This window comes from Neomonachus schauinslandi, chromosome 6, assembly GCF_002201575.2.
Source record: "Neomonachus schauinslandi chromosome 6, ASM220157v2, whole genome shotgun sequence".
Taxonomy (NCBI): domain Eukaryota; kingdom Metazoa; phylum Chordata; class Mammalia; order Carnivora; family Phocidae; genus Neomonachus; species Neomonachus schauinslandi.
This window is the reverse complement of record NC_058408.1, coordinates 71081456-71104957: the sequence shown is the minus strand read 5'-3', so window position 1 is coordinate 71104957 and position 23502 is coordinate 71081456. Positions and strand designations below refer to the sequence as shown.

Sequence of the window (23502 nt, the reverse complement as noted above, 5' to 3'; positions counted from 1 at the left end):
TATTTAACAGTATCACCAGCCAGTCAAAATAACTAAATTCATTGGTGTAGCCACTATGGGAAACAATACAGAGGTTCCTCGAAAAATTAAAAGTATAGGGGTGCTTGGGTGGTGCATTTGGTTAAGCATCCAACTCTTGGCTTTTGGCTCAGGTCTTGGTCTCAGGGTCATGAGATTGAGCCCTGCGTCCGACTCCACCGTGGAGTCAGCTTCAGAATCTCTCTCTATCGCTCCCTCCACTTCCCCTGCTTATGTGCCCTTTCTCTAAAATAAATAAACGGGGGCACTTGGGTGGCTCAGAAGGTTAAGCATCTGCCTTCGGCTCAGGTCATCATCTCAGGGTCCTGGGATTGAGTCCCACATCCGGCTTCCTGCTCAACAGGGAGTCTGCTTCTCCCTCTGCCTCTCCCCCTGCTTGTGCTCTCTCTATGTCTCTCTCTCTCAAATAAAGAAATAAATCCTTGAAAAAATATCTTAAAAAATAAATCTTTTTAAAAAATTAAAAATAGAAACACATATCATCTAGTAATTCCACTTCTAAGTACTTATCCAAAGAAAATGAAAACACTAATTCAAAAAGACATATATACCACTGTGTTCATTGCACCATTATTTAAAATTGCCAAGATACAAAAGCAACCTGAATGTCCATTAATGGATATATGGATAAGGAAGAAGTAGAGTGTATATATATGTGTGTGTGTGTATTTATATAATATTTATATACTTTATATATAAATTTTACTATATATATTTTATATATAAATTTTATATATTTACATACAAAATATATTTATATATTTATTATATATATTTATTTGTATATTATATATATATATATATATATTTATACACACACATGGAATATTACTTAGCCATAAAGAATAGTGAAATTTTGCCATTTGTGACAACATGGATAGAGCTAGAGAATATTATGCTAAGTGAAATAAGTCAGACAGAGAACGACAAAACCATGACTTCACTTACATGTGTAATCTAAAAAACAATACCAGAAATGGAATAATGAACAAAATCTAAAAAATAATAACAGTGACAAACAAAACAAAACAAAACAGAAATAGACTCCAAGAGAACAAACTGATGGTTGCCGGGGGGAAATAGGTGATGGGGATGAAGAGGTACAGATTTCCATTTGTAATATGGTTGAGGCATGGGGATGGAAAGTGCAGCATAGGGAATATAGTCAATAAAACAGTTTTGTATGGAGAAAGATGGTAACTAGATTTACTGTGGTGACCATTTTGTAATGTATATAAATATCAAATCACTGTGTTGTACACCTGAAATTAATGTATTATTGTATGCCGATTATTCTTCAGTTAAAGAAAAGAAGCAGCACTATAAAGGTGTTTAGAATAATTTTTCCATTTTGCTGGCAGGTACTTTCACATTTAATTAGGAGGAAGGCTGAGGATAAACACAATTTGTACTTTATAGTCTTGGCAGTATTAAGTAAATATGGGGACAACCAAGAAGAAAATAGGTTGACTGGCAGGATCAGGCAGGTTGAAGCAGCGATCACCCCTGGTCTCATAGGCACATGCATTTTCCTACTTCCCCGCACATGATGGAAACCTGTCTCTGTGCTTCTGCTCCCCTCACTTATCCCCTCAACTATGCAACTTTTCTAATGCTCAGGCTCTCTCACCTCCATGCAACTTCCTAAGATCCGTCCTTCTGCATCCCACAAAACATCTGTTCCACAAGAGATGCAAGCTTTTTATTCACTAAGTTTGCAAATAGGAACTAAGTATTTTATATTTTAAAAAATTCTAAAAGAAAACACCAATGAAAACCCGTTATTTCCACAAGAGTGGTTTTGACAGGGTAGGTATGCCGAATCGATTCCATTTTATGTAACTCATGAAATCTTGGAGGCAGTGATATTATCAGGACTGCATCTCATCCTATTACAGGGTAATGATATCCACTATCTGAGAACAGAGAACAGGCATCAGCTATGAATTTGAGGAAATGAATACGGCTCTGTGCTTCTTGTGTAGCATTCCTTCCACAAAAGTAACATGTAAGAGAAATGAACAATCATCCCGAAGCTCATGTCAGTTAAGAGGACCAATTAAGTGGTTTTGTTTTGGTGCTCGCTTCGGCAGCACATATACTAAATGGTTTTGTTTTGTTTTTTAAACTTTCAATCTGTCAGCTAAGAGAACAGCAATGGGTGAAAACAAAACCACTCAGCGATAATTTTCTATGAATGTGGTGAAGTTGAAATAGACATCTTAAAAATTCTTGTGCTGCATTTCATGTTTTTCAAACAAGAATTTTTTCCCCATGTTTTCAGGCAAGAATTCAAACTCAACATCACAAGGCAGGATGAGGTTGGGTGGGCAAGAGCGTTAAGAAAAAGGAAGTTTTATACTCAACCACCTCTGCCCTTGAATGGACGGTCCTGCCGGCCATTCCTCCTCATCACAGTTGCTAACACAATAGACTCGGCAAGATTTAATTCCTTTAGATACTCCTAAGATACTCCAAGCATGTCTTTATCACGGTACTTAACAAAACTCTATTAAAACGGTCTGCTGTACCAAGTGGGATTTATCCCTGGACTGTAAGGTTGGTTCAACATCCACAAATCAATCAACATGATACAATACATTAACAAAAGAAAGAACAAGAATCATACGATCCTCTCAATAGATGCAGAAAAAGCATGTGACAAAGTACAGCATCCTTTCTTGATCAAAACTCTTCAGAGTATAGGGATAGAGGGTACATACCTCAATATCATAAAAGCCATCTATGAAAAACCTAGAGCGAATATCATTCTCAATGGAGAAAAACTGAGAGCTTTCCCCCTAAGGTCAGGAACATGGCAGGGATGTCCACTATCATCACTGCTATTCAACATAGTATTAGAAGTCCTAGCCACAGCAGTCAGACAACAAAAAGAAATCAAAGGCATCCAAATCGGCAAAGAAGAAGTCAAACTCTCACTCTTTGCAGATGAGATGATACTTTATGTGGAAAACCCAAAAGACTCCACCCCAAAACTGCTAGAACTCATACAGGAATTCAGTAAAGTGGTAGGATATAAAAACAATGCACAGAAATCAGTGGCATTCCTATACACCAACAACAAGACAGAAGAAAGAGAAATTAAGGAGTCAATCCCATTTACAACTGCACCCAAAACCATAAGATACCTAGGCATAAATCTAACCAAAGAGGCAAAAAATCTGTACTCAGAAAACTATTAAATACTCATGAAAGAAATTGAGGAAGACACAAAGAAATGGAAAAATGTTCCATGCTCATGGATTGGAAGAACAAATATTGTGAAGATGTCAGTGCTACATAGAGCAATCGACACATTCAATGCAATCGCCATCAAAATACCATCCACTTTTTTCAAAGAAATGGAACAAATAATCCTAAAATTTGTATGGAACCAGAAAAGACCCCGAATAGCCAGAAGAATGTTGAAAGAGAAAAGCAAAGCTGGCGGCATCACAATTCCGGACTTCCAGCTCTATTACAAAGCTGTCATCATCAAGACAAAAACAGACACATAGATCAATGGAACAGAATAGAGAGCCCAGAAATGGACCCTCAACTCTATGGTCAACTAATCTTTGACAAAGCAGGAAAGAATGTCCAATGGAACAAAGACAGTCTCTTCAACAAATGGTGTTGGGAAAATTGGACAGCCACATGCAGAAGAATGAAACTGGACCATTTCCTTACACCACACACAAAAATAGACTCCAAATGGTTGAAAGACCTCAATGTGAGACAGGAGTCCATCAACATCCTAAAGGAGAACACAGGCAGCAACCTCTTCGACCTCAGCTGCAGCAACTTCTTCCTAGAAACATCACCAAAGGCAAGGGAAGCAAGGGCAAAAATGAACTATTGGGACTTCAAGATAAAAAACTTTTGCACAGCAAAAGAAACAGTCAACAAAACCAAAAGACAACCGACAGAATGGGAGAAGATATTTGCAAATGACATATCAGATAAAGGGCTAGTATCCAAAATCTATAAAGAACTTATCAAACTCAACACCCAAAGAACAAAGAATCCAATCAAGAAATGGGCAGAAGGCATGAACAGACATTTTTCCAAAGAAGACATCCAAATGGCCACAGACACATGAAAAAGAGCTCAATATCGCTCGGCATCAGGGAAATCCAAATCAAAACCTCGATGAGATACCACCTCACACCAGTCAGAATGGCTAAAATTAACAAGTCAGGAAATGACAGATGTTGGTGGGGATGCGGAGAAAGGGGAACCCTCCTACATTGTTGGTGGGAATGCAAGCTGGTGCAACCACTCTGGAAAACAGTATGGAGGTTCCTCAAAAAGTTGAAAATAGAGCTACCATACAACCCAGCAATTGCACTACTGGGTATTTACCCCAAAGATACAAAAGTAGGGATCCGAAAGGGTACGTGCACCCCGATGTTTATAGCAGCAATGTCCACAATAGCCAAACTGTGGAAAGAGCCAAGATGTCCAACGACAGATGAATGGATAAAGAAGATGTGGTATATATACACAATGGAATATTATGCAGCCATCAAAAGGAATGAAATCTTGCCATTTGCAACGACGTGGATGGAACTGGAGGGTGTTATGCTGAGCGAAATAAGTCAATCAGAGAAAGACATGTATCAAATGACCTCACTGATATGAGGAATTCTTAATCGCAGGAAACAAACTGAGGGTTGCTAGAGTCGTGGGGGGTGGGAGGGATGGGGTAGCTGGGTGATAGGCATTGGGGAGGGTATGTGCTATGGTGAGCACTGTGAATTGTGGAAGACTGTTGAATCTCAGATTTGTACCTCTGAAACAAATAATGCAATATATATTAAGAAAAAAAAAAAAAGAAGATAGCAGGAGGGGAAGAATGAATGGGGGAAATGGGAGGGGGAGACGAACCATGAGAGATGATGGACTCTGAAAAACAAACTGAGGGTTCTAGAGGGGAGGGGGTGGGAGGATGGGTTAGCCTGGTGATGGGTATTAAGGAGGGCACGTTCTGCATGGAGCAATGGGTGTTATACACAAACAATGAATCGTGGAACACTACATCAAAAACTAATGATGTAATGTATGGTGATTAACATAACAATAAAAATAAAAAATCAAAAGACAAGCAAAAAATAAATAAATAAAAAGGTTCATTGATAAAAAAATCGGTCTGCTGTATTTCTGTCTCTATTAGATTATGTAGCTGTGAACACTGGAGAGAAATCTTGTGCTTTTTTTTTTTTCTTTTTAAGATTTTATTTATTTGTCAGAGAGAGAGAGCGAGCACAAGCAGGGGGAGCGGCCGAGGGAGAAGCAGACTCCCCTTGATTCCAGGATCTTGGGATCATGACCTGAGCCAAACGTTGCTGCCACCCAGGCATCCCGAAATCTTGTTGTTCATATTTAAAGTCCTAAGCAGAACACTGCACGGTGCCTGGTGATACTGTTTCTGATGATCAGTGGAAAACTATAAAATAACTTCCAGAGATTTTGCACATAGCACATTATATAAGTTCTTTTCAATCTAGGGTTCGATAGTATTTAACACTCTCATTTTTCAATTAGGAAAATTATGCTAAAATGAAACAATAAATTTATTTTTGTTTACAAAGCTGGTAAGTGGGGGATCAAAGATTCAAATTCTGGGCTACATCATTCAAAAAAAAATGCCATTCTATTACAACACTACATCCATAGCAAAGAAGGAAAAATGAAGAAATAACAACCTTTGAAGTAGACTGTGTTCAGACAAGGGTCATTTATTAATACTGGCTCCATTTGATTTGACAAGTGTCTTCATATAGGAGGAAATCAGGAGGTAATTAAAGATGCTTTGTCAATCCATCTATAAAGGTGCGAGCCTGGGTGAGTGGTAGAATCATGATGAAATCCACGAACAAGAAGGTGTGTGTGACAAGACAAATTACTTTACCCCCACTAAGTTATCATCGCTGCCTGGCAGAGGGAAATGTATGTAAATACAGGCTCCCAGTTAGAACTTGCCTATATCCCAGTCACCCATCATCATTTACCAGAGATGTGGAGAAGTTAACCCACTCCTCCAAGGAGAAGCGTGTGTTCTTATGCAGGAGAAAAGAAAGAATGGAAAGAGAATGTCACTAGTAAGCATACAAGCTATTCTATTTTTAGAAAATTCACATACACTTTGAAGCAGAGATGTAGGAAGTATAGGAATCTAGGCTCAATAGTGAATTAGTTCACTGCAAAAGTTAACACACTCACATAAATAGATACACACATAATACACAATATGTGTGTGTGCATTTATAGACAGTCCGAGTTATGTGGAATTACCTAGAAATTTCTTTTTGTGAGAAAACTTCCAAGAACATCTACTAGGCATGTCTACTGAGCCATAACTTACGTTTGTAATCAACCATGACAGGTGCTGAAATCTCAACTTGCCTCGACATCTGAAATAGGTCCCTTCCCCAGTAATGGTGATTTAAAGGACCCTAATAGGATCCAAGAATACAGACTGCAGATGTTCGTGATGCATGAAACTGGCAGAACACCTGACAATACTCTGCCTAAAGAGTGGACTTTCTGTCACTAAAACTAAGTAGAAAGAAAACCTGCTCTAGATACTTTCCCCATACATTTAATTCAAGAGGAAATGACAGATGTTCTCACTCTCACATTGGACTCTAATTTGTCTAAATATCCTTCCTGGTGGGAACTGAGCTCAGTAGGAAGTGTCAGCGGTCCCATTATCCAAGATTCCCAGCACCATCCTGCGACTCCCGGATCTTACTGATGGTGTGACCAGCAGGAAGACGCTTAGTCCTCTCTTGCCTCCGACCAGGTAACCTCACTCACCTGTCAGGTCGAGTGTGCTGGCAGCTTCTTTCTAACCTGTGTTCTATAACCTACTTAAAAAATACACAATCTTTCTTCTGCCCCCCTCCTTTTTAGGAATATTTCTATTGAATTACTGGTGTTCTTTAAGTTAATCCTTAGCCATTCTATTGTATTCTGGGTCCTTCCAAGAAGTTCCTGATAACATATTCTTGACCAACTTTTCTATTTGGTTAGTGGTATTTATCAAATTGTTTAATGCATAACATTTATATATTCTGGATGTTACTTTCAAATACCTTCTCCCTGCTTAGGACTTAGGTTTTTACTTTCATTTTGTTGTCTCTTGACAATTACAAGTTCTCAAAGCTAATGCTATTGCAATGGTCAATTATACCATGGGTGGTTTGTGCTCTCTGTTTTAAGATATCTATCCCAATATCATGTTATAAATATGTTAATATATTCTTCTATAGTGTCCTCTAGATGTGCTACAGGGTTTAATTTTTAGTAAGTTCTACACCCAATGTGGGGCTTGAACTCATGACCCCAAGATCAAGAGTCCCATGCTCTACCAGCTGAGCCAGCCAGGCGCCCCTAGATGTGCTATAGTTTTGTCTCTTCCATTACCATTGCAAGTCCACATGAAAGTGACTTTTTTTTTCACCCCAGCACTATTCTTCCCCTCTGATCTATATCCAAGCTCTATTCATCAATTTTTATGAGTGTTTTTTTCTGTGCATTACATTCTTTCTACTGAAATTTTTATTGATACATACAATTTCACTTAGATATATTCTTCTTTTATAATAAATCTTTATAATTTCTAATATTATAACATATACTTTATAATTACTTATTTCACCCCACAATTAGGTGTATGAGTATAAATACTTATGTCTTTGGTTGTTCAAGGAAGGTTTATAGTTTTTCATAAATGATATTTATTCCTAGGCACATCATAGTATTTTTGCTATGTCACATGATACCTATTTAAGTATAAATTCTAACTGTAGCTGGTAAAAACAAAAACAAAAACAAAAAAACAACCATAAAGGTTGTTATAAATAGATTTGCATCCAGTAACCTACCAAAACACATTAATTCTAAACCCCTGCCTATGGATTCTTCTGGGCTTTCTGTATAACATGCAAGTAATGAAAGTGTAATTTCTTGCTTTACAAAATTTACTTTTTTTTTTTTTTTACAAACTTGTAACATTCTCAAGTAAAGTGTAAAGTAGAAGTAGTGAGAGTGGGCATCCTTGATTTATTCTGGATTGTGAAGGAATGTTTTCAACATGTCACCATTAAGTATGGTATTATTAAAATGATTTTGTGTTTGGGAATACATGACCTTTAATTTTTTTTTAGTTTCCTGATATGGCTTAAATCATTAATGAGTATTTAAATTAACCAAAAACTTTTAAAAATTTACTGAGTTTATCATGTTTTCCTCTCCCTTCTTTTAATGCAGTGTATTACTTCAATCAATTTTCTAAAACTACACCAACTTTACATTCAGGGAATAAATACAAGTACACATTTTTAAAATTTCTGGATTCGATGTGTTTATATTCTCATTAGGAATTTTGCAAATAGGACTGCAGTTTTAGTTTCTTGCACTAGATTTGTTTGATAATTTATTAAGTTTATGTTTGCCTCATAAAGTATGTCAGAAAAAATTCATTATTTTAGTATCCTCAGGATTATTTGCTGTATCATTGGATTATTTACTTTTATATATACATAAATATATATTAATTGTATATAATATATAAACATATATATTAATATATATATATTATAATTTGTCTGCAAAGGTTTCTAGTCCTGACATTGTCTTGTAGGAAGACTTAACTACTGTCCTTAGCTGTTAAAGAAGAATCACTATGTTGTACACCTGAAAGTAATATAACATTGTATGTACACTATACTGGAATTAAAAAAAAAAAGAATACAGGTTTCTTTTGCTTCTTTAGTTAGGAAAATTGTATTTTTCTAGGAATCCATATTTTTCAATACATTGAAATAATGTTTTTCATAATAATCACTCATTTTTTTAGGATCTTTGGCTATATTCTCATTTTCATTTCTACTATAATTTATTTGTGCCTTCTCTCTTGCATACAATTCATATTTCTAGATTTTCCCAAATTTTTAATCACTTGGAATAACCTCCTTCAACATCTGCAATAATTATCTTTACTATAACTTTAATATTCATTTCATCATTTGTTTTTTATAGGTATTATTTATGCATTTATATTTTGGGAGTTACTCTGTTCTAAATTATCTTTTTTAAAGATTTTATTTATTTTAGAGCGAGAGAGAGCAGGAGTTGGAGGAGGGGCAGAGGGGGAGGGAGAGAGGTATGAGTTCCCCTTACAGCAGTACTGGGGTAAATTTCCTAAATGTCACATGATCATTCAACTTTTAAAAAAGGGATATGTGATAAAATCTCCCACAAATTCTTGTAGTTTTGGAAAGTCTTGCTTTATATTTTTGAGGCTATGTTGTTTATTATATTCAGACAAATGCAACATTGTTACATAAAATTTATAAATCTGCATGATTCGCTGGACAGATCTCAATATGTCTTTCAACTTTTCAACAATTCAGGGAAAACTATATTGCCTCTTCCCCATTTCCTGTTTCTTAAAAAAAAAAAATTAAAAAAAGTCAACTCTCTTTGAACATGACTTCTTGATGTCTCTTCCATAATTCTTATGTGGTGACATTTTATATTCTCCATAAATGATAAAGCAAATTAAAAATAAAACACACATTCTTACCAGTTTCTGGCTCTATCTCTTGTTCTTTTAGCTAATTTGCTGTTTAATGTGTCCCCTGAATTTTTTGTTTTTATTATTTTTGTAATTTTAAGAATATGTTTTTTAATTTGCTTTGTCATTATGCTGTCTTGTTCTCTACTAATATTTGCTAGCTTCTCATTCATATTTATGTCATTGTTACTTTGTTTTCTACCAACATTTTCTAATGTATTAAACCTGTGGGTCTTTTTTTGTTATATCTATTATTCACTCAGAGTGCTTTATTTTCTTAATTTTCTATAGTTTCACTATAAATTGTGGAATGTCAACTGCAGTTTTTCTATGGAAATTTTAATCTTGGGTTAAAGTTGAATTCATACATAGATAATTTATTTTGCTTCTATCAGACAAATGAGGACTTCATCAGACAGCATACATGTGAAATTATATGCCTGCCTGATTTTTTTTTCCAGAATACAGAGTATCATGACTGGGAGTCTGCTTATGAGCTGCTTGTGATTCTGAATTTTCAGGATAAACTTATGTTTCCTCTATCAAGCCCCACTGTGAAGACCAGCATTGCATTCTCTATTTCTGTAGAGAGGGATGCATTTCCTTTTCACTCTTCATATCTATAGCTCTTTGGTTCCCTAATTGTATTCATGTGCCTCCTCTCAACTACCCAGACTGGGAAGAGCCTAGCTAGGTCTTACTTCTAACATCCCTAGGGCTCTCAAAGCAGGGGTGCCAGATCTGAAGGTTTGGAAGAATCCTGCAGGAAGAGGGCTGACTTTAAAGCTCCCTTATTTGAGTGTTCCTCATTCTACTTTCTTTGGAGGATTTGCAGATTCCTTCATTTTATTTATTAGCTCACAGATTTGTTTTTAAAAATGTGTTTTTAGGGCACCTGGGTGGCTCAGTTGGTTAAGCGACTGCCTTCAGCTCGGGTCATGATCCTGGAGTCCCGGGATCGGGTCCCGCATTGGGCTCCCTGCTCGGCGGGGAGTCTGCTTCTCCCTCTGACCCTCCTCCCTCTCATGCTCTCTGTCTCTCATTCTCTCTCTCTCAAATAAATAAATAAAATCTTTAAAAAAAAATAAATAAAATAAATAAAAATGTGTTTTTAAAATATTTTATCCAGATACTTTTTTTTTCAGTTTGGAGAATCAGAGCATGTCATCTATCCTACTATCCCTTATCTACATTTTCCCTGATATTCTTGATATTTTCCAGTTTGACATGATCTTGATTTTAGGTTGGCCATCAATGAGCAAGAAATCTAAAAACTCCACTATAAGTTCCTTTGCAACCCAGTCTGTCTTAATTTAGGTAGCTTATAGTCTATTAGTATAAGATACTAGCTGCATTGGAAAAAGTCCTTTGAAAAATAGCCCTATGATGTGTTATATTTTGAAAAAGAGAAATTGTTCCAAAATGTGGATCTCTATCTACCCACATTTTTCAGTTTGGGCAAGGTAGACATTTTATATACTAGACACACCTATATTCTAGTAAATATATTTCTTTCTTTCTGGATATCCATTCATTCTGAAATATCTCACAGAGGGGATTTGAGAACGTGCGCACTACTGTGATAATTCGACCTGCTTTGTTGGAAACAAAAAGCTAGTATAATAATAGACTGCTAAAAACAGCTAATGATCCTAGTTTATTTTTCAAGACTTGCTGCAATGTGGAGCTTGTCACAGGGTATTTCTGAGATCATTTTTTTTCACCCTACTCAAGAACTAGAGTAATTATCTTCTGACTTTGCTTGTGCCTATAAGCACCATCTCCATTATGCTGCCACCATTAACAGAGTAATTAGGAAGGCTATCATGGCCTCAAAGTCTGCTAAGTGATGAGACTCCACCTCATAAAATGTTCATTAGAGGACAAATTACCATTTCTTAGAGAGAGCATCTTCTCAAAATATATCACTTCTGATCTTCTTTGCCAACATCTTGGGTTTGTTTACTACTGCTATTCATTATTACAGCCATTAGGACTAGGTACGTCCAGAAGTAACCATGTCCTAAATATAACCTATTGGGCAGTAACTCAATTTTAAAAATACCATTGTGCTATTTAAATAGTAAAAAACATACATCATAAATACATATCAATGCAGTCAATAGATAAGAGTAGATCAGTTAATATATTGTTGAGATTGCCCTTAACAAGCATTGTTATTGATCTCTGTGTACAGCTTTGCTACTTCACTGGAATGTAACAGAATAGATTATTGCTTTGTCATTGCTCTTGGTGGGCATGGATATGTATGTTTTCATGAAAATTAAAAGCATGTAAACAAAACCAAAAGCAGAAAGAGTCAAAAACCTAAAAAAGTTGTGGCTAGAAAGTTCATATATATATTAATTTAAAGCTTTAATCAATCACTAACCAATATATCATTTTTTTTGTCTTTCAGATCTGGTTATTTGCACATTTTGAACGAGACTGATGTGTTAAGACAATGATCATTCCCACCCATATCAACAACAAGACTGCCTCCCATAAATAAAGAGCTGCTTAACAAGTAAGATAATTAGTTTAGACCGAATCAAAGAGGATTTCTAATTTGGATGTTTCCATTTGAATATATAGATTTGTAAACTTTTAAAGGATGTTTATTAATAAATAGATTAATAAAATAATGGATAAATTAAAAATACATTTGAATCAGAGGGCTATGATGTTTTGAGGGTTTTGAATTGTTGCTTTCTCTTTCACTTTAAGATTTCTCAGACATGAGTCTGCAATTCCTGTCCACCTGAGAAGAACTCAGAGTCTGAGCTCTCCTGATAGTGGCTCGGAGCCCGAGGCAAACCCACACTCCAAAACAGGCCGCTGCAATTTTATACTCCATTTAACACTTCATTTTTATGCTCAAACTTCATTTTAGTCTGCAGTGTTAAACTCCCAGCATCTACCTGATGTGGGCCACAGGTTTTGATAAAATATTCATGAAAGACAGTTTGGGCAAGTCTAGGTTTCGAAGCCCCAAAGGAGTAAATAGTGAACATCTTACTTGATTTTTAAAACAAAAGGCCCTAAAACACAGAAAGGTAGCCTTACTTCAAAAGGAGCTACAAAATATATTCTGAAAATAGTGAGTTTCATCAGCAGATGGTCCACAGATCATCTAATGGATATGCAATGTCAAGAGGAGCTCTTGGGGGAAGAATGTATGTAGTAGATGCACATGGAAATCATATAGATGTTTAAATTCAGAAAAGTTTGGCGAGGATAAGAATGGTGAACTTCTTTTGGAGAGGACTGTGTTGTAAGAGATACATATGGAAGCTTTGTATTCAATTTCCTTTGGAATGGACTTTGAGATCCCGGCTTAGATTTCTCAGGACTGTTCAGATGTCTCATCATCAGGCTGATTTCATTGGCAAACTGTGCAGTTGCCCAGGATCCGCACTTAGAAGGGGACCACGCTTGGTTTAATCCTCTGCTGTTGCTGCCCTGAAATTCTTCAGAATTTTTGATCAAGAAGTCCTAACCTGTCATTTTGTACTGGATCTCAGAAATTATATAACAAGTCTTTCTTCTCCCATACTAGAAATGGGGTTAAATGGGGCGGAAAAAAGCAATTCACAAAACATCAGTTGGATGAGGCATCATTTCTCCTAGCTTGCAGATTGATAGCCATGGGAAGAGAGTAAGGACAGAGCCCATGAATAACCACGCCTGATTCTCAAGGCCTTTTAGGCTTATTAAAACAAAATGGCAAGCAGCTACTTTTCTTCCTTTTTAAAACCACAGTTTTGAATTTCTACAATAAACCCACTGTTTAGTTAGGAGGAGATGGTGTTATTTGTTAGGTGCTTTTTAAGTTCTGTTCTCTAAAAAATCAAGCACAATAAATATACAACAGCCTGTTATGGTTCCACATAAAATAAGCAAGATAGTTTATTGGTAGACATTTATCTTCTCAGAACAAAGACAACCAATAGAATCCATTTGCTATAAAAGATAAGCAAAGTGAAACGAACTAACAGAGGTAGCCCATTTGATAATGTTGAAATTTCATGACATGGATAAAGCCAATCAACCCCCCCTTTGAAAGAAATGAGGATTCAAGAATATATCTCAACATCTGTCAATTATTTACAAAGAGAGAGGCTAGAACATGTGCAAAAAAGATAGGATATTGCTGATTCTCCATAAGCCACATTTGTTGAACAACATTAAACAGGGAGATGTTGATTATTTCTCCATCACAGTAATAAAGATGTTCTACTTTTAATTGAATATGCTTTATAAGTAGATAGAGTCTAGTAAGCCACATTCACCTAGAATAACTAAAACTAAGATTTATTTTATCAGTCCCTGGTTAAATTCACATTTATAAATTGTCCTTTTCACAACCATCTCAGGGTTCTGCTTCAATTCAATATTAAACTATGTACCATCAAGTATTAATGAGAAAAGTCAGATCCATTTATATTTTATGCTGAAATATAGCCAATTCTTCCATAGTGATAATACAATTATGGAACTAATTTTGAAGCGCATAATGGATTTTCACAAGTTAACTTATCCATAATAGGCTGCAGCCAGGTGTTCAAGAAGATACTGAAGGGGAAAAAAAAAGACCCTAATACTGTAACGTATTAATAATCTAGTATAGGAATAACTGAGTTGGTATAATGCTATTGGACTACTAAATACATACTAAACATTAATTATTTTCTCCAACGTTTTTGTTTTCTCCACCTCCAACAGAGTCTCCTTTTTGATGCCTAGTAATTCACAGATGCAGAGGTCGTGTTTAGTGAGGGGCTCCGAGAGGGGACTAACAACATCAGGAGGGAAGAATTCCATGTGCCACCTGCCCTGCCTTCCCAGCCTTGCCCTTGCTTTGTTCTATGCAATCCCCCCATAATTCCATCAAAGCAATGCTTCCGAAGCTCTTTTATGACATCCACACAACTCCATGTAATGGTCTTTGGGTTTTCCCCCATCCTATCACCCCTAAGCACTGTATTTCTGACAACACACTTGCTTTCTCATGAAACTCTCACCTTTTCAGACACTACAAATTTTTTCCTTCCTGTGTCTCTGAGCCCTACTATTCATTTTCCTCAGCAAGTTCATCCTATTCTTTTATTAACTGAAATCTTTTTTTTAAAAGATTTTATTTAGGGCGCCTGGGTGGCTCGGTTGGTTGGGCGACTGCCTTCGGCTCAGGTCATGATCCTGGAGTCCTGGGATCGAGTCCCGCATCGGGCTCCCTGCTCAGCGGGGAGTCTGCTTCTCCCTCTGACCCTCCCCCCTCTCATGCTCTCTCTCTCTCAATCTCTCTCTCTCAAATAAATAAATAAAATCTTAAAAAAAAAAGATTTTATTTATTTGAGAGAGAGAGTGATGCACAAGCAGTGGGGAGGAACAGAGGGAGAAGCAGACTCCTGGCTGAGCAGGGAGCCCGAGGTGGGACTCGATCCCAGGACCCTAAGATCATGACATGAGCCAAAGGCAGATGCTTAACCAACTGAGCCACCCAGGGGCCCCTGGATAACTCATTTGGCCAAATACTTAGGAGTATAATCTCTGGATCATATAGTAAGTGTATTTTTGGCTTTGTAAAGGTTTTTTTTTTAATTTAATTTTATTTATTTGAGAGAGAGAGAGCACACAGGCAGAGGGAGATGCAGACTCCCTGTTGAGCAGGGAGCCCGATGTAAGACTCCATCCCAGGACCCTGAGATCATGACCTGAGCCGACGGCAGATGCTTAACCGACTGAGCCACCCAGGCACCTGATTAACTGAAATCTTATTCCTGGTCCTTTAACTGTTTCCCAGGAAATCTCACCCACGCCCAGTACTACGGCCACTGTGGATGTGACCACCATGCACGTGTCTCCACGTCAGTTCTCGTCTCTGTGAATCAAATCCACACCTGTGAAACCTGGAACTTAGATTTTTCAAAGTCCATAAAAACATATATGAAATAAAACTCATGATCATTGTTCCACTCCCTATTCCACCAAATGACACAAAAAGACAAGGATCCTGTTCCAGAATATTCTCTCTCAATCACGTCTATCTGTTCAATGACATAGGATTGAGATCTCAGATTCATTTCTAACACTTTTCTCCCCTGTACTTATTTCTAAAACTTTACCAATATGCTTTTCCCTCTCAAATATTTATGAAAATTATTCAGCAGTGAGTACCCCTGTCCATGCAGCCATCATTTCTCACGTGAACTGATGAAACAGCTTTATAAAGATTATGTACATGTCGACTAGTATGGACTCTGTTCTCCAGTCTTCAAGAAGAGCAATCATTAAAAATTCAAACCCAGTCATTTAACACCTCTGTTTAAACTATCAATGGCTACCTCTCATTCTTATGGCCCAGACCAAGATCCTTAACATGACTACCTAGGAGGCCCCTCAGTCCCCGGTGTCGGGCCACACTGCTTGATTTCTGTGTCATTTAAACACCAGGCTCTCTATACACTCTGAGCCACTGCACATGGGGTCTCTCCTTCCGAGTGCACATCCCCCTCCCCATCTCTGCTCTTCACCTAATTGCTTCCTTGCCTCCCAATCTCAGCTCAAGGACCACTCCTTCATAAAGACTTCCCTTCCTCGTTCACCCTACTCCAGACTAGAGCAAACCTGTGTATTCTGCACTGTCCTCGAGTTTGTAGCCCTGTTTCCCGATAGAATTCTGCACCAATTTTCAATGATTCTGTGATCTCTATCTACATATCTAGTATCTTAATAGATCAAGCTCCCCGAGAGTAAATTCAGCTGTAATCTTCTCTATGAAGACTTTATTCAACAATTATTGAATAAATCAATAATTTACTTGGAAGAATAAATTGATAAGTATATGAAAGCTAATTTACACAAACTATTGAGAAACATTTCAATAAGGCAAGGCAAGAGCTTTAGAGAGTTTCAAAAACAGATTACCTTTCTTTCCTCCCTTCCTATTTTCTTTACTCTTCTTTTATTCCTCCCTTCATTCCCACTTTTTTTCCCCCACTCACACCTGAGTATTAACACAGAGCTTTGTGTACCCTTAGAAGCTCAGTAAACTATGCAGAATGAAGTAGCGAATCAGAGTATTAAATTCTGTTTTTAAACTTTCTAGCTGTATAATTGGGCAAGGTTATTTATCCTCTATAATTCTCAGCTAGTGGCTTGTCAAACAGAATAAGAAATAGAAAACCTATTAAAAAGGCTGTTTTAAAAACTGGGAAAACAACTCACAGAAGTACTTTGTAAACTTAAAAGTTGATACAAACATATTCGTCATTATCATCATTATTTTTGAATGCCTATTGCTATAATTTGTTTTTTAAAATGTACAAATCAAAACAAAGTCCTATATGGGCTATGCATTTCAATCCCTAACAAAATGCCAGCAGCATTTTTCACAGAACAAATAATACTAAAATTTGTATGGAACCACAAGAGACCCTGAATAGCCAAAGCAACCTTGAGAAAGGAGAACAAAGCTGGAGGCAGATTTCAAGAAATACTACAAAGCTGTAGGAATCAAAACTGTGTGGTATTGACACAAAAACAAACACATAGAGCAATGGAGCAGAATAGAGAGCCCAGAAATAAACCCACACTTATGTGGTCAATTAATCTTTGACAAAGGAGGCAAGAATATACAAGGGGGGAAATACAGTCTCTTCAACAAATGGTGTCGGGAAAACTGGACAGCCACATGCAAAATAATGAAACTGGACCATATCCAAAAATAAACCAACATGACTTAAAGACCTGAATGTGACACCTGAACCCACAAAAATCACAGAAAGGAGCACAGGCATTAATCTCTCTGACACTGGCTGTAACAACATTTTTCTAGATATGAGTCCAGAGGCAAGGGAAACAAAAGCAAAAATACACCATCAGGACTACACCAAAATAAAAAGGGTTTGCACAGCAAAGAAACCTATCAACAAAATGAAAAGACAACCTACTGAATGGGAGAAGATATTTGCAAATGATATCTCTGATAAAGGGTTAGTATCCAAAATATATAAAGAACTTCTATGACTCAATGTCAATAACAAAAATAATCCAATACAAAATGGGCTGAAGACATGAACAGACATTTTTTCAAAGAACACATAGAGTGACCACCAGACACATGGAAAAATGCTCAGCATCATTTATCGTCAGGGAAATACAAATCAAAACCACAATGAGATATCACCTCACACCTGTCAGAATGGCTAAAATCAACAACACAAGAAACAACATGTGTTGGCAAGGATGTGAAGAAAGGGGAACTCTTGTGCAGTGTTGGTGGGAATGCAAGCTGGTGTGCCCACTGTGGAAAACAGGATGGAGGCTTCCCAAAAAATTAAAAATAGAAATACCATATCATCTAATAATTCCACCACTTGGTATCTACCCAAAGAAAACAAAAACACTAATTAGAAAATATACACGCACCCTTATGTTTATTGCAGCATTATTTACAATACACAAGACATGAAAACAGCCTGTATCCACTGACAGATGAACGGATAAAGAAGATGTGGTTATATACACACGGTGGAATATTACTTGGCCATAAAGAAAATGAGATCTTGCCATTTGTGACCACGTGGATGGAACTATAGGATGCTTTGCTAAGTGAAATGAGTCAGAGAGAAAGACAAATGCTGTATGATTTCACTTAGAATCTAAACCAAAAAAGCAGAAACAGACCAATAAATATGGAGGATAAAGTAATGGTTGTGGGGGGTGGGGGCAAAAGGGAGTGAAGGGGAGTGGGCGGTACGGACTTCCAGTTATGGAATGAGTAAGTCACAAGGATAAAGGGTAGACCCAAGAGAGTAGTCAGTGACACCGTAGCAGTGCTGTGTGGTGACAGACAGCACCTGCAGGCACGGTGAGCCCCACAAGCACACCGACAGATGGGCAACTGCCAGGTTGTACACCTGACACGAACGTCACGTTGTGTGTCAGCTACACTTCAATTAAGTAAAATAAACAAAATTGTAAAAAGTAAGCCCTGTATAAGAAATTACTTTGAGGGGCGTCTGTGTGGCTCAGTCATTAAGCATCTGCCTTCTGCTCAGGTCATGATCCCAGGGTCCTGGGATCGAGCCCCGCATCGGGCTCCCTGCTCAGCGGGAAGCCTGCTTCTCCCTCTCCCACTCCCCCTGCTGTGTTCCCTCTTCGCTGTGTCTCTCTCTGTCAAATAAATAAATATTTTTAAAAAAAGACTTGAATATCCTAATGTTTAAGATTTAATTGAATCCTAACTTTTAGGCCCCTTCCAAGAGTTCAAATCTGAAACCCTGAGGGATCGAGGGAATGTTCTAGTCCCCAGAAAACTCCGCATGAATCTCATGCACTACTCAAGGTTGTCTACAGTTTTCTAACCAGGACATGGGGCTCTTTTAGGAGTCGTGTGTACTTTACAGAGACCCTCAGAACCACAGGACTGAGGTTAAAGGTCTCCAGAGATCACTCTCAACCCTTTTTAGGGGGGCCGTTAACAAAGGCAGTGCCCTAATAAATCAGGGCAGGCCGGAGACTGGCAGTAAACTCAATTCCCCTTTGCTCTCAACTACACTGAAGGTAAATTCTCTGTGGGGAATTAAGATGAATTGCATGATGAGAAGTAGTTTTCTTAAAAGGAATAAAGAAAATGGAGTATATCATTCAGAATCTGTGCAGTTTTCCTCCAAAGAGTGAGTTATGGTCATAAAGGTAGAGTTTATGTAGAAACTCGAACAGAAGGGGCGCCTGGGTGGCTCAGTTGGTTAAGCGACTGCCTTCGGCTCAGGTCATGATCCTGGAGTCCCGGGATCGAGTCCCGCATCGGGCTCCCTGCTTGGCAGGGAGTCTGCTTCTCCCTCTGACCCTCCTCCTTCTCATGCTCTCTGTCTCTCATTCTCTCTCTCTCAAATAAATAAATAAAATCTTTAAAAAAAAAAAAAACTCGAACAGAAGATGATGTTACAACTCTGACCCTGTACTTGTCTCCTACTTTTTTTTTTTTTCTATTTCTCACAGGTATATACCAATAACTCACTCTAACCTGTCACCCAATCTGCTTTTATGATAGCAAAAATGTTAAGGTGTCTCTTTTGTACCATCCCAGCATTTAATTCCCAGTGTATTTGTTGACTTCAATACTCCTATATTACTTTTTAAAAAAATATTTATTTATTTATTCATTTATTTGAGAGAGACAGAGATAGTGAGAGAGAGCATGAACAGGAAGGAGAGCGAGAAGCAAATTCCCCGCTGAGCAGGGAGCCCACTGCAGGACTCGATCCCAAGGACCCTGAGATCATGAGCTGAGCTGAAGGCAGATGCTTAACCGACTGAGCCACCCAGGCATCCCTATATTACTTTTCATGTCCCCATATTCATGCTATTTGGCCAGGAAAACAAGAGACACAATTATCATGGGCAGTAACAACGGCATCAAAACAAATGCCGAAAGTTTCAGTATATATTTTTAGGGACACTAGATGGTTTGTGTAATGCTAATTTTTGGCTTCTTCTTAATATCCATTAGAAGTCAGAGTTCAGATAAAGAAAAGAAATGGTCAACAGGTGGTATAAACAACAGGAGGATCCTAAGTTTGGAGAAAGAAACAAGGAAACCGTGAACCCCTCAAATTCTAAACAGAATAAATTAAATATTAACTAGAGACCAATAGTTTTCTCAATTGCTCCAAATATATTGAGCTTCCAATGTATACTTCTACAATTCTCTTGTATCCTAAATATAGATTTGCAGTGGATTATATGTTCTCTGCGGACATGCAAAAGGCTAAAAAAACAAAACAAACAAACAAAAAACAATGAATTAAATTCTCTCATAACAACACCAATCAGAGATTAAAAACAAACAAACAAACATTTAATTCTTGTTTGGTATATATTTAAGAAGATACCATGTGCACATTTTATACTAATGTTACTTCACAACATCATTTTCAAGGCACAGTGACATTTAATTTGAAATGTATCTTTTAAGGTTAACCCCCACTCTGTTAAAAGTATAGGATGTTCAGGTTCTTGTTTCAATTCTGAAATGTTATAAAAATGAAATTCTACATTTTTAAGATTCACATGGCAATAACCTAGCCATAAACTCTCATATAACATCTACTGATGCTATTTTTTCCCCATTAAAAATATCCGAACTGGAAAGGAAAATCTGCCTTTGGAAACTTCACTTGTGGGCCCCTATCACACAGCAATAACTTTCTGCATTAAGGTGCTTCTCAGTGATAATTAGTTTCCAGAACAGCACTCGCTGTAGCTTGTTTTAGCTAATTACTGTCATACAACAGTTCTCATCTGCCTTCTCACTAAATATTTGAATGAGACCTTTGAAAGTTATGTTATTTATGTATATAACTATAAAGTTTGTGATGCAGAATATAATTTTATAAAAGAAAACTATCAGATTCGGTTATATCTGTACTTGCCATCTGAGTTTGCCTATAAGATGCTTTCTTTCCTTCATTCAACAAATACTCATTGAATACCACAGGTGACGGCCCTGCTCCGTGTACTAGGGATGCACAATGAATAAAGCACACAGAAGAGCCAACTTGGTTACAAAGTTCTATTTCAAAACTGGCCCTAGACTGAGACCTGAATGAGTCTCCTATTTGTCCCCACTTAACTGTACCCATCCAGTCACAGTCGGCCTCTATCTTGCATAATCATTTTTTATACTGAGAAGTGAGACTTATTCTATTTCCACCGTTCATGATGAAGGATATTTCTCTTTATATCCTTACACTTTCACATTTTATTATATATTTCTTTCCATGTATTAGTATGAACCAAGTACTGATTTAATGGACTTGCTATTTTAGGATCCATTCGTTAAACCTTCAATTTTCTTTTAAAGTCTCAAATCAGTTCCAGGATTTAAAACTAGCCTATTATTACTCACTTATTTTTGCCTAAAATAGTGCCTTATTTTATATTTAGAACTCAAAAGTGTTCTTCATTAATACAGATGCATGGTACTGATACATAAAAGCTATCGATTAGAATATGTTAACACTCACAATAAGAGAAAAGAACAGCAGTTTGGAGTTGTCACAGCATGAAAGAAAAGAGTGTTGTGTTGAGAGGAAGGTTCTACTCAAAAGTGGGCTCCAAGTTTAAAGTTTGATGAGTCTGTGACTTGTTTTGCTTAGAAGTCAAATTAAAATGCACATGCTAGGTGAAGTAAGTCAAGCAGAGAAAGTCAATTATCATATGGTTTCACTTACCTGTGGAACATAAGGAATAGCATGGAGGACATTAGGAGAAGGAAGGGAAAAATGAAGTGGGGGGAAATCGGAGGGGGAGATGAACCATGAGAGAGTATGGACTCCGGGAATCAAACTGAGGGTTTTAGAGGGGAGAGGGGTGGGGGAATGGGTTAGCCCAGTGATGGGTATTAAGGAGGGCACGTATTGCATGGAGCACTGGGTTTTATATGCAAACAATGAATCATGGACACTACATCAAAAACGATGTACTGTACAGTGACTAATAAAAATAAAATTTAAAAAAATAAAAAGGGATGAACTACTGATACACATCACAACACAGGATGAAGATAAAAGACAAAATTATACTGACCAAAGGAAGCACATATAAAAGGGTACATTCTGTATGGTTTCATATATATTAAGTCCAGGAACAGGAAAAGCTAAGCTATAGTGATAAAAATCAGACTAACGCCTGCCCTTGGGAGTTGGGAGATTGAGAGGAACAAGGCACTCCTAAGAAAACTTGGGGCTTTTGGAAATGTTTTATATCTTGTTTTGGATGGTGATTATGGGAGTGTATAGAGGTGTCAAAACTTGCTTGTAATATCTGTGCTATTATTGTATAAAATTGTACCTTGATACATATTACAGATTTATCTTTAAAAAAGAAAATATAATATTCCATTGTATATATATACCACATCTTCTTTATCTATTCTGGATGGAACTGGGGGGTATTATGTTGAGTGAAATAAGTCAAACAGAGAAAGACATGTATCATATGATCTCACTGATATGAGGAATTCTTAATTGTAGGAAACAAACTGAGGGTTGCTGGAGTGGGGGGTGGGGTGGGAGGGATGGCGTGACTGGGTGATAGACACTGGGGAGGGTATGTGCTCTGGTAAGTGCTGTGAATTGTGCAAGACTGTTGAATCTCAGATCTGTACCTCTGAAACAAATAATACAATATATGTTAAGAAAAAAAAAAGAAGAAGAAGGTAGCGGGAGGGGAAGAATGAAGCGGGGGAAATCGGAGGGGTAGACGAACCATGAGAGACGATGGACTCTGAAAAACAAACAGGGTTCTAGAGGGGAGGGGGGTGGGAGCATGGGTTAGCCTGGTGGTGGGGATTGAGGAGGGCACATTCTGCATGGAGCACTGGGTGTTATGCACAAACAATGAATCATGGAACACTTCATCTAAAACTAATGATGTAATGTATGGGGATTAACATAAGAATAAAAAATATATATATAATGAACATTAAAAATAATTTTAAAAATGCACATGCAAATTTGACAATAGACTGTGTTCTACCCACCTGGATAGCCCTTGTCCTGATTATAGTACCTAATTTTTAATAAACTGTAAATTTTAACAAAAGAACGAATGCATGGATAACTAACTGAAATAAACCAATAGTGCTTGGTAACCCAGCTGACATGATCATATAATGACTCTAAGCCACCGATTTGAAAGATTTTTTGAAAAATTACTTCCATAAAGGTACGCTTTTCTGCTTAATTATTACCAAAAAATAATAATAAGTAATTTGGCAAGTAGGTGGACTGTAGGCACTCCCTCAGTGGGCTTCAACACAAGAGAAGGAGGGACAGCGGGCGGTGAGCCCTGGGCCAGGAGCTGCCCGG

The 23502-nt window shown here is 37.3% G+C and overlaps 1 protein-coding gene across 1 annotated transcript in view; it reads right to left on the bottom strand.

Annotated features, from left to right (window-relative positions):
* Positions 1-23502, bottom strand: part of LOC110571352 (dnaJ homolog subfamily C member 21-like) — a 58514-nt gene that overhangs the window by 1738 nt on the left and 33274 nt on the right.